The 13,271-nt window shown below is 43.3% G+C and overlaps 1 pseudogene; it reads left to right on the forward strand.

The window, feature by feature from the left end:
• The window catches only part of LOC112069070 (guanine nucleotide-binding protein G(i) subunit alpha-3-like), a 76,665-nt pseudogene that overhangs the window by 16,203 nt on the left and 47,191 nt on the right, over nt 1-13,271 (forward strand).

Consider the following 13,271-nt stretch of genomic DNA (forward strand, 5'->3'; position numbering starts at 1 on the left):
TGCGAGGACGATCAGCTGTCCGTCCTGTCTTCCTGTAGCGCTGTCTTAGCTGTCTCACAGTATGGACATTGCAATTTATTGCCCTGGCCGCATCTGCAGTCCTCATGCCTCCTTGCAGCATGCCTAAGGCATGTTCACGTAGATGAGCAGGGACCCTGGGCATCTTTCTTTTGGTGTTTTTCAGAGTCCGTAGAAAGGCCTCTTTAGTGTCCTCATTTTTCATAACTGTGACCTTAATTGCCTACCGTCTGTAAGCTGTTAGTGTCTTAACGACCGTTCCACAGGTGCATGTTCATTAATTGTTTATGGTTCATTGAACGAGCATGGGAAATAGTGTTTAAACCCTTTACAATGAAGATCTGTGAAGTTATTTGGATTTTTATGAATTATCTTTGAAAGATAGGGCCCTGAAAAGGGACGTTTCTTTTTTTGCTGAGTTTGCGATGAGTAATGCCTGATTTGTAAACTTGATTAAAGTGACTAGTGTTCTATTCCTTAAAGTGGCCAGTGATTTCTAGTCTATGCCTATAGGCAGCAGCCTCTAATGTGCTAGTGATGGTTGTTTAACAGTCTGATGGCCTTAAGATAGAAGCTGTTTTTGAGTCTCTCGGTCCCAGCTTTGCTGCACCTGTACTGACCTCTTATTTTGGATGATGGCATGGTAAACAGGCAGTGGCTCGGGTGGTTGATGTCCTTGATGATATTTATGGCCTTCCTGTGACATCGGGTGCTGTAGGTGTCCTGGAGGTTGGGTAGTTTGCCCCTGGTAATGCGTTGGGCAGACCGCTCCACCCTCTGGAGAGCCCTGCGGTTGCGGGCTGTGCAGTTGCCGTACCAGGCGGTGATACAGCCCGACAGGATGCTTTCAATTGTGCATCTGTAGAAGTTTGTGAGTATTTCAGGTAACAAGCCAAATTTCTTTAGCTCCTGAGGTTGAAGAGGCGCTGTACAGCCTCTGCTGTTTCCAGAAGTCCACGTTCATCTCCTTTGTTTTGTTGACGTTGAGTGAGAGGTTGTTTTCCAGGCACCACACTCCCAGAGCCCTTACCTCCTCCCTGTATGCTGTCTCATCATCGTTGGCAATCAAGCCTACTACTGTTGTGTCATCTACAAACTTGATGATTGAGTTGGAGGCGTGCTTGGCCACGCAGTCATAGGTGAACAGGGAGTACAGGAGGGGGCTGAGAGTGAGAGAGAGAACGAACTGTTATAGGTTAACAAATGTAGGCCTAGTTCTCCTGTAATTGATGTCTCTCTTTTTCTTTTCAGGTGCTGGGGAGTCTGGGAAAAGTACAATAGTGAAGCAGATGAAGTAAGTTCAACCACTTCACGATGTGAGCACTTCGCAGTCCTAACTGCATTCTATGTAACGCTCTTTGATGGAAGCAGCACAGAACTAGAATGAGATGATGATGAGGTTCCAACCCTGTTCTATTCATTATGTTTTCATGGGTAGAATGTTGCAGCGATTAGTGCTATTTGAGGTAGATTTTTTTATATTTTTTTTATTTTTTTTAATGATCACGTTTTATTTTACTAAATGGGCGTTATGAAATATGACCTTGAAATTATTTTAGAGCTTTTTAATTGAGATCCCAAAGCCAAATATTGCTAACAATCAGTTGGCAAAACATTGAAAACATTCCATTGTCTCTATCCACATAGTATAAAGAGCCCCATGACGGTAGTGACTGCCCATTACTGGACATTTCACATTCTTAAAATAAAGTGGTGATCCTAACTGACCTAAGACAGGGAATTTTTATTTAGATTAAATGTCAGGAATTGTGAAAAACTGAGTTTAAATGTATTTGGCTAAGGTGTATGTAAACTTCCGACTTCAACTCTATATAAAGCAGGCAGACAGGCATCGAGGCATTCAGTTACTGTTCGGTTGAACGTTAGAATGGGCAAAACTAGTGACCTAAGCGTCTTTTGAGCGTGGTATGATCGTCGGTGCCATTGTTTTAGAAACGCCCGCCCTCCTGGGCTCTTCATGCACAACAGTGTCTTGGGTTTACCGTGAATGGTGCAACAAACAAAACACATCCAGTCAGCGGCAGTCCCTGTGGGTTGAAAACAGCTCGTTGAGGTCGAAGGAGAATGGCAAGAATCGTACAAGCTAACAGGCGGGCCACAAACAGACAAATAACGGCGTAGTACCACAGTGGTGTGCAGAACGGCATCTCGGAAGCCACAACTAGTCGATCCTTGTCACGGATGGGCTTTTGCAGCAGACGACCACACCGGGTTCCACTCCTACAGGCGACCACACCGGGTTCCACTCCTACAGACGACCACACCGGGTTCCTATCAGCTAAAAACATGAAGCAGAAGCAGCAGTTCCAGTGGGTACACGATCACCAACACTGGACAATTATGGAGTGGAAAAAACATTGCCTTGTTTGACGAATCCCAGTTCCTGTTGTGTCATGCTGATGACAGGATTTGGCATAAACAGCATGAGTCCATGGCCCCATCCTGTCTAGTGTTGGYGGTACAGGCTGGTGGTGTAATGGTGTGGGGGAATGTTTTCCTGACACACGAGAGGTCCCTCGATACAAATTGAGCAACGTTTCCATGCTGTTCTGGAGGTTAAAGGGGGGGTCCGTCCTGTTAGTGGATGGATGTACCTAATATACTCGCCACTGAGTGTATATCTTTTGTATATGACTTTATTATTCAATATCTTAGACAACCATCTAATACAGTGCTATTCAAACGTTTTCAGCGGGGTACCCCATTTTTTTCCCCCCGACAGAATTTCTTGGGACCCCTTTTTTTTTACCCCTTAAATGTCTTGCGATCCCACCCCAAAGCTAATGACACAAACCTTAAAATAGCTACATTTTAAGATATTTACATGAACAAATTWACTTRAAWTYATWWKKWKMWMMWWATRAWTTYATGTTTAAAAAATATCTTTCTCAAAACACGTTTGTGCACTGAGTGTTCAAAACATTAGGAACACCTTCTGTATCCTACTGTATACGGAACAAAAATATAANAACACCTTCTGTATCCTACTGTATACGGAACAAAAATATAAATATAAACACAACATGCAACAATTTAAAAGATTTTACTGATTTACAGTTCATATAAGGAAATCAATCAATTTAAATACATTCATTAGGACCTAATCTATGGATTTCACATGACTGGGAATACAGATATGCATCTGTTGGTCACAGATAACAAAACAAACAAAAAAAGTAGGGGCATGGATCAGAAAACCAGTCAGTATCGGGTGTGACCACCATTTGCCTCATGCAGCGTGACACATCTACTTCACATAGAGTTGATTAGGCTTGTCCCACTCCTCACATATCTGGTGAGTATGCAGGCCATGAAAGAACTGTGACATTTTCAGCTTCCAGGAATTGGGGCTGTGCATTATCATACTGAAACATGAGGTGATGGCGAACGGATGACTGGCACGGCAATGGGCCTCAGGATCTTGTCACTGTATATCTGTGCATTCAAATTGCCATCGATAAAATTCAAATGTGTTTGTTGTTCGTAACTTATGCCTGCCCATACCATAACCCCACCACCACCATGGAGCACTCTGTTCACAACATTAACATTAGCAAACCGTTCACCCACACGACACCATACATGCTGTCTGCCATCTGCCCGGTACAGTTGAAACCCAGATTCATCCATGAAGAGCATACTTCTCCAGCGTTCCAGTGGCCATCTAAGGTGACCATTTGCCCACTGAAGTCGGTTAAGCCCTTGTGAGGATGACGAGCATGCAGATGAGCTTCCCTGAGACTGTTTAACAGTTTGTGCAGCAATTATTCAGTTGTGCAAACCCATAGTTTCATCAGCTGTCCAGGTGGTTGGTTTCAGACGATCCCGAAGGTGAAGAAACCGGATGTGGAGGTCCTCGGCTGGTGTGGTTACACGTGGTCTGCGGTTGTGAGGCCCGGTTGGACGTACTGCCAAATTCTCTTAAATGACATTGGAGGCAGCTTATGGTAGAAAAATAAACATACAATTATCTGGCAAAAACTCTAGTGGACATTCCTGTAGTCAGCATTCCAATTGCTCCCTCAACTTGAGACATCTGTGGCATTGTGTTTTGTGACAAAACTGCACATTTTAGAGTGGCCTTTTATTGTCCCCAGCACAAGGTGCACCTGTGTAATGACAATGCTGTTTAATCACCTGTCAGGTGGATGATTATCTTGGCATAGGAGAAACGTGAACTAACAGGAATGTAAACACATTTTTGAGAAATAAGCTTTTTGTGCATATGGAACATTTCTGGGATCTTTTATTTCAGCTCATGAAACATGGGACCAACACTTGTTGTTCAGTGTAATATTGAGTTGCACCCCCTTTTCCCCTCAGAACAGCTTCAATTGGTCGGGGCATGGACTCTACAAGGTGTCTCAAGCATCCCTGTGAAACGCTTCCCACAGTTGTCTGGATGTACAGTACCTGTCAACAGTTTGGACTCATTCAAGGGTTTTTATTTATTTTTAAGATTTCCTAAGTTGTGGAATAATAGTGAAGACATAAACTATAAAATAACACATGGATTCAGTCAGTAACCAATTTCTTTTTAAACAATATATATTTTATATTTGATATTCTTCAAAGTAGGCACCTTTTGCCTTTATGACAGCTTTGCACATTCTTGGCATTTTCTCAACCAGCTTCATCTGGATTGCTTTTCCAACAGTCTTGAAGGAGTTCCCACCTATGCTGAGAACTTGTTGGCTTCTTTTCCTTCAGTCTGCTGTCAAACTCATCCTAAACCATCTCAATTTGGTTGAGGTCAGGTCGATTGTAGAGGCCAGGTGACCTGATGCAGCACTCCATCATTTTCCTTCTTGGTCAAATAGCCCTTACACAGCCTGGAGGTGTGTTGGCTCGTTGTCCTGTTGAAAAACAAATGATTGTTCCACTAAGTGGCTTGAATTCTAAATAAATCACTGACAGTGCCACCAGCTAAGCACCCCCACACCATCACACCACCTCCTCCATGCTTCACGGTGGGAACCACACATGCAGAGATCATCCGTTCACCTACTCTGCGTCTCACAAAGACGGTTGGAAACAAAAAATCTCAAATTTGGACTCATCAGACCAAAGTACAGATTTCCATTGGTCGTGTTTCTTGGCCCAAGCAAGTCTCTTCTTATTATTGGTGTCCTTTTAAGTAGTGGTTTCTTTGCAGCAATTCGATCATGAAGGCCTGATTCACGCAGTCTCCTCTGAACAGTTGATGTTGAAATGTGTCTGTTACTTGAACTCTGAAGCATTTATTTGGGGTGCAATTTCTGAGGCTGGTAACTCTAATGAACTTATCCTCTGCAGCAGAGGTAACTCTGGGTCTTCCTTTCCTGTGGTGGTCCTCATGAGAGCCAGTTTCATCATAGTGCTTGATGATTTTTGTAACTGCACTTGAAGAAACTTTCAAAGATCTTGAAAATTTCTGCATTGACTGAACTTCATGTCTTAAAGTAATGATGGACTGTCGTTTCTCTTTGCTTATTTTAGCTGTTCTTGCCATAATATGGACTTGGTCTTTTACCAAATAGGGCTAACTTCTGTATACCACCCCTACCTTGTCACAACACAACTGATTGGCTTAAACGCATTAAGAAATTTCACAAATGAACTTTTATCAAGGCACACCTGTTAATTGATATGCATTCCATGTAACTACTACATGAAGCTGGTTGAGAGAATGCAAAGTGTGTGCAAAGCTGTCATCAAGGCAAAGGGCGGCTACTTTGAAGAATCTTTAGAACTTCTTTGGTTACTACATGATTCCATATGTGTTATTTCCTAGTTTTGATGGTTTCACTATTATTCTACAATCTAGAGATTAGTCAAAATAAAAACCTGTTTTATTTTTTTTACAATTTATTTATTTCACCTTTATTTAACCAGGTAGACCAGTTGAGAACAAGTTCTCATTTACAACTGTGACCTGGCCAAGATAAAGCAAAGCAGTGTGACAAAAACAATGACAGAGTTGCATATCAACAAATGTACAGTCAATAACACAATAGAGCAATCTATGTACAGTGTGTGTAAATGTAGAAGAGTAGGGAGGTAGGGCAATAAGTAGGCCATAGAGGCGGAATAATTACAATTTAGCATTAACACTGGAGTGATAGATGTGCCGATGATGATGTGCAAGTAGAGATACTGGGGTGCAAAATATGGGGTTGAGGTAGTTGGGTGTGCTATTTACAGATTGGCTGTGTACAGGTACAGTGATCGGTAAGCTGCTCTGAAGTTAGAGAGGGAGATGTAAGACTCCAGCTTCAGTGATTTTTGCAATTCGTTCCAGTCATTGGCAGCAGAGAACTGGAAGGAAAGCCGGCCAAAGGAAGTGTTGGCTTTGGGGATGACCAGTGAAATATACCTGCTGGAGCGCGTGCTACGGGTGGGTGTCGCTATGGTGATCAGTGAGCTAAGGCGGGGCTTTACCTAGCAAAGACTTGTAGATGACCTGGAGCCAGTGGGTTTGGCGACGAATATGTAGTGAGGGCCAGCTAATGAGAGCATACAGGTCGCAGTGGTGGGTAGTATATGGGGATTTGGTGACAAAACAGATGGCATTGTGATCGACTACATCCAGTTTGCTGAGTAGAGTGTTGGAGGATATTTTGTAAATGACATCGCCGAAGTCAAGGATCGGTAGGATAGTCAGTTTTACAAGGGTATGTTTGGCAGCATGAGTGAAGGATGCTTTGTTGTGAAATAGGAAGCTGATTCTAGATTTAATTTTAGATTGGAGATGTTTAATGTGAGTCTGGAAGGAGAGTTTACAGTCTAACCAGACACCTAGGTATTTGTAGTTGTCCACATATTCCAAGTCAGAACCGTTCAGAGTAGTGATGCTGGACGGGCGGGCAGGTGCGGTTGATGAGCATGCATTTTAAAAGCAGTTGGAGGCCACGGAAGGAGAGTTGTATGGCATTGAAGCTCGTTTGGAGGTTTGTTAACACAGTGTCCAAAGAAGGGCCAGATGTATACAGAATGGTGTCGTCTGCGTGGAGGTGGATCAGAGAATCACCAGCAGCAAGAGCAACATCATTGATATATATACAGAGAAAAGAGTCGGCCCGAGAATTGAACCCTGTGGCACCCCCATAGACTGCCAGAGGTCCGGACAACAGGCCCTCCGATTTGACACACTGAACTCTGTCTGAGAAGTAGTTGGTGAACCAGGCAAGGCGGTCATTTGAGAAACCAAGGCTATTGAGTCTGCGGATAAGAATGCGGTGATTGACATAGTCAAAAGCCTTGGCCAGGTCGATGAATACAGCTGCACAGTATTGTCTCTTATCGATGGCAGTTATGATATTGTTTAGGACCATGAGCGTGGCTGAGGTGCACCCATGACCAGCTCGGAAACCAGATTCCATAGTGGAGAAGGTACGGTGGCATTCGAAATGGTCGGTAATCTGTTTAACTTGGCTTTCAAAGACCTTAGAAATGCAGGGCAGGATGGATGTAGGTCTGTAACAGTTTGGATCTAGAGTGTCTCCCCCTTTGAAGAGGGGGATGACCGCGGCAGCTTTCCAATCTTTGTGGATCTCAGATGATACGAAAGAGTGGTTTAATAAGCTAGTAATAGGGGTTGCAACAATTTCGGCGGATAATTTTAGAAAGAGAGGGTCCAGATTGTCTAGCCTAGCTGATTTGTAGGGATACAGATTTTGCCGCTCTTTCAGATCATCAGCTGTCTGGATTTGGGTGAAAGAGAAGCGGGGGGGTGGCTTGGGCAAGTTGCTGCATGGGGTGCTGAGATGTTGGCTGGGGTAGCCAGGTGGAAAGCCTGGCCAGCCGTAGAATTTTTTTTATTGAAATGATCGATTATCGTAGATCTATTGATGGTGACAGTGTTTCCTAGCCTCAGTGCAGTGGGCAGCTGGGAGGAGGTGCTCTTATCTTCCATGGACTTGAGTGTCCCATAACTTTTTAGAATTAGTGCTACAGGATGCACATTTCTGTTTGAACTATCTGACTGAGTATATTGGTTCCTGACTTCCCTGAAAAGTTGCATATCGCGGGGTCTATTCGACGTTAATGCAGAATGCCAGAGGATGTTTTTGTGCTGGTCAAGGGCAGTCAAGTCTAGGTGAACCAAGGTCTATATCTGTTCTTAGTTCTTCATTTTTTTAATGGAGAATGCTTATTTAAGATGGCGAGGAAAGCACTTTTGAAGAGCAAACAGGAATCCTCAACTGACGGGATGAGGTCAATATCCTTCCAGGATACCCGGGCCAGGTCGATTAGAAAGGCCTGCTCGCTGAAGTGTTTTAGGGAGCGTTTGACAGTGATGAGGGGTGGCCGTTTGACCGCGGACCCATCACGCAGGCAGGCAGTGATCGCTGAGATCCTGGTTGAAGACAGCAGAATTTAGAGTGCAAGTTGGTCAGGTTGGTCAGTATTTAGAGTGCAAGTTGGTCAGGATGATATCTAAGAGGGTGCCCATGGTTACGGATTTAGGGTTGTACCTGGTAGGTTCCATAATGATTTGTGTGATATTGAGGCCATCTAGCTTATATTGTAGAATAGCCGGGGTGTTAAGCATATCCCAGTTTAGGTCACCTAACAGAACGAACTCTTCCCCCCATCTATCTTCAATCAATTCACATATGGTGTCCAGGGCACAGCTGGGGGCTGAAGGGGGTCTATAACAAGCGGCAACAGTGAGAGACTTGTTTCTGGAAAGTTGGATTTTTAAAAGTAGAAGCTCGAATTGTTTGGGCACAAAACTGGATAGTATGACAGAACTCTGCAGGCTATCTCTGCAGTAGATTGCAACTCTGCCCCCTTTGGCAGGTCTATCTTGTCGGAAGATGTTGGGGATGGACATTTTTGGTGGCCTTCCTAAGCCAGGATTCAGACACGGCTAGGACATCAGGGTTGGCAGAGTGTGCTAAAGCAGTGAATAAAACAAACTTAGGGAGGCAGGCTTCTAATGTTATTAACATGCATGAAACCAGGGCTTTACGGTTACATAAGTCAACAAATGAGAGCGTCTGGGGAATGGGAGTGGTGCTGGGGCTGCAAGGCCTGGGTTAACCAGAGGAACAGAGGAGGAGTAGGATAAGCGTACGGCTAAAGGCTATAAGAACTGGTCTCTAGTGCGTTCCGAACAGAGAGTAAAAGAGCAGATTTCTGGGCGCGGAAGAATAGATCAAGGCATACTGTACAGGACAAGGGTATGGTAGATTTGAGTACAGTGGAGGTAACCTAGGCATTGAGTGAGTGATAAAGAGTTTTGTCTCTAGAAGGGCACCAGTTAACCTGTCTTGCTCCGGGGTTCCGTAGCGAACTACTCCCCGAACATTCCACTGAAAAGGCAGAGCGTGATAATTCATTATTTTTTTTTTGAAACTATTTAAACTTTCACACATTAACAAGTCCAATACAGCAAATGAAAGATACACATCTTGTGAATCCAGCCAACATGTCCGATTTTTAAAATTTTTACAGCGAAAACACCACTTATATTTTGATGTTAGCTACACCCAATACAAAAAAGGACGAACATTTTTCACAGCAACGTAGCTAGCACAAAACCAACATAACTAACCAAGATCTACCAAGAAACAACTTCAATCAGATGACAGTCCTATAACATCAGGTTATACATACACTTATGTTTTGTTCGAAAATGTGCATATTTAGAGCTGAAATCAGTGGTTATACATTGTGCTAACGTAGCGTCTTTTTCCCCAGAATGTGCGGATATTTTTGTAAAACTCACCTATTCTGACCAAATAACTATTCATAAACATTACTAAAAAATACATGTTGTATAGGAAATGATAGATACACTAGTTCTTAATGCAATCGCTGTGTTAGAATTCTAAAAAATAACTTCATTACGACATCCAGCTTAGTTATAGCGAGAGAGTGCCCAAAATCTGGGCGCAAACTACTAGTACAACATGTTCGACAGATATATGAAATAGCATCATAAAATGGGTCCTACTTTTGATGATCTTCCATCAGAATGTTGTACAAGGGGTCCTTTGTCCAGAACAATCGTTGTTTGGATTTAGAATGTCCTCTTCTCCAGTCAATTAGCACGGAAAGCTAGCAAAGTGGCGCGAAGCTCTCCTTCCTGAACATACGCAGACAAAGCAACACGCCTAACGTCCCGAAAAAATTTCAATCATCTAATAAAACTATATTGAAAAAACATACTTTACGATGATATTGTCACATGTATCAAATAAAATCAAAGCCGGAGATATTAGTCGTCTATAACGACAGCTTTACAGAAGGCAATACCAGGTCACTTCTCGCGCGTTCCAGAAAACAGGAAATTGGGGTCACGTCATGCCAAGAACTTTTATTTGACCTCAGATGATGTTATACACTCCATTTCTTCTCTCACTGCCTGTTGACATCTAGTGGAAGGCGTATGAAGTGCATGTATACTAATAAATATCAAGGACATTTATAGGCAGGCCCTAGAACAGAGCATCGATTTCAGATTTTCCACTTCCTGTCAGGAAGTTTGCTGCAAAATGAGTTCTGTTTTACTCACAGATATAATTCAAACGGTTTTAGAAACTAGAGAGTGTTTTCTATCCAATAGTAATAATAATATGCATATTGTACGAGCAAGAATAGAGTACGAGGTCGTTTAAATTGGGCACAATTTTCCCCCAAAGTGAAAATAGCGCCCTCTGTCCTCAACAGGTTAAGCCAGGTGAGGTCACCGTGTAGGTGTGTCCAAACTTTTGACTGGTACTGTACTTTGGGTGGTGGACCATTCTTGATACACACAGGAAACTGTTGAGTGTGAAAAACCCAGTAGCGTTGCAGTTCTTGACTCAAACCCGTGTGCCTGGCACCTACATACTACCATTCCCCGTTCAACGGCAACTTACATTTTTTTTGTCTTGCCCATTTACTCTCTGAATAGCATTTACCTGGATTCACCTGATCAGTCTGTCATGGAAGTAGTAGATTATGGTCAGTCTGTCATGGAAGTGGTAGGTAATGGTCAGTCTGTCATGGAAGTGGTAGATAATGGTCAGTCTTTCATGGAAGTGGTAGATAATGGTGCAGTCTGTCTGTTTGGATAGTGGTAGATAGGATGGTCGTCTGTCATGGAAGTGGTAGATATGGTCAGTCTGTCATGGGTAAGTAGTCGGGAATAAGTGGTGCAGGTGCTGTCATGGGAAGTGTAGTAGGATGATGTGGTCAGTGCTGTATGGAAGTGGTGAGGTAATGGTCATGAGTCCTGTCATGGAAGTGGTAGGGTAATGGTTCAGGTTGGTCTGTCATGGAGTGGTAGAGTATGGTCAGTCTGTCACAGCGGCCCGTGATCATTGGGTTGTCAGAGCTGCCCGTGCTGCAGACCTGTTTTGATGAAATCACCGTTTTAATAGTTCTTCAAAGTAGATAAGACACAGTTTCAAAACTGCTACAACTATCAATCGGTTAGTAGAGCTACACCACCTGAACTGTCTCTATCCCTCTCGTTTGCTGTGTTGTGTACATTCCTCTCTCATGGGGTCTTTGTGCTGTGCCGGGAAGAATAAGCGCAATGGATCCTGCTCATTGTTGTTAATTACAATGTTTTCTGCGCAGAACTAGGTTTGAGTATTTGCCTATTTTAAAACTACAACTCCCTCCAGCGTACCACAGTTCATTCTTGATGTGATGTCTCTCGTGCTTGATAGGATTTGTCTTTAGAGAAACGGTGCGTTGAGCTCACAAAAAAAAAAAGAACTAAATGGAATTCAAGTAATTGAATCAGTCACTTTTAGTTATTTAATTATCAGAGGGGGGGACGGGGGGGGGGACGGTTAATCGTTCAGCTCTAGTTGCAGCCCATATGGAATTCTATCAAACTCGCATACACCACGTTGGTAGCACGTTGCAGTCCAAACTGAATTCTAACAAACTTGTATGAACCACATCAACGGTTACTGTTACCATTTCTGGTGATGACATTTTTTAATAAGTTGTGTAACTGATCATTTTAACTTATCAAACAGTTGACTGATAAAAAAAAATGGCATTCGGAATATGTTGTACAGTATTTTGTGAGGGCTTAATGGTTCAGGGAGAATCGACATCGACAGCTGAGTTCAGCTCTGTCCAGTCTGTGTTTTGTGTGTGTGTTTGTGCGTGCGTGTGACTGTGTTCTGTGTTCTGTGTATGCATATAGAGACGTTAGCCTCATTTAACATAGCACTGCTCAGGCACAGCGAGGATGAAGGAAGCACCCATTACATAACAAACTAAACAATGGCCACAGATGCTAGCCTGGCATGACCTGAATAGACTCCCAACCCTGGATTCCCACATTAAGAAAGCCCACGCCTCGTCACTCATGCACAATTCACCATGCCATTAAAAGTTGATTGGTTTTTTAAATGTCTTGTCCTAAATGTCCACACATACAGTAACATTTTAACATTTATTTTAAAAATAATATTTAATGTATTAGAAACCCAGGTCTGATCTGAAAATCTCAAAAAGATCAACCTCTATGTCCTCCCATTCAGGATCATCCATGAGGCTGGCTACTCTGAGGAGGAGTGTAAACAGTACAGAGTGGTGGTGTACAGCAACACCATCCAGTCTATCATCGCCATCATCAGAGCCATGGGACGCCTAAAGATAGACTTTGGGGACGCCACACGAGCGGTAGGTATATTGTTCTGTCTATGTGTTCCACTTGTTCTATGTATTCTAGACTAGCTGATAGAACTAATCAAGGGGTTGGGTTGTTTTCGAATATATTTTAAGTATCTGAAACTGGCTCCAGAATCCATTTGGGGAAACACCGGTCAATTTATCAGTGAGAATTGCTGTTCATTGACTACAGCTCAGCGCTCAACACCATTATCCCCTCACCAAGCTCGTCACCAAGCTTACGACCACGCCTCCATCCACTTCAACAGGGCGACAGTGGAGCAGGTAGACAGCTTCAAGTTCCTCAGTTCCTCGGTGTCCAAATCACTAAAGGCTTAAAATAGTCCAAACACACACACGCAGTCGTGAAGAAGGCACAGGAGGTTGAAAAGGTTCGACATGGTCCCTCCAATCCTCAAAAGGTTCGACATGGTCCCTCCAATCCTCAAAAGGTTCGACATGGTCCCTCCAATCCTCAAAAGGTTAGGGAGTGACAGTGTGTGTGTGTGTGTGTGTGTGTGTGGGTGTGATGTGTGTGTGTGTGTGTGTGTGTGGGGTGACTGTGTGTGTGTGTGTGTGTGTTGGGGTGACTGTGTGTGTGTGGTGTGTGTGTGGTGATGTAT

Source organism: Salvelinus sp. IW2-2015, unplaced genomic scaffold (genome assembly GCF_002910315.2).
Source record: "Salvelinus sp. IW2-2015 unplaced genomic scaffold, ASM291031v2 Un_scaffold890, whole genome shotgun sequence".
Taxonomy (NCBI): Eukaryota; Metazoa; Chordata; class Actinopteri; order Salmoniformes; family Salmonidae; genus Salvelinus; species Salvelinus sp. IW2-2015.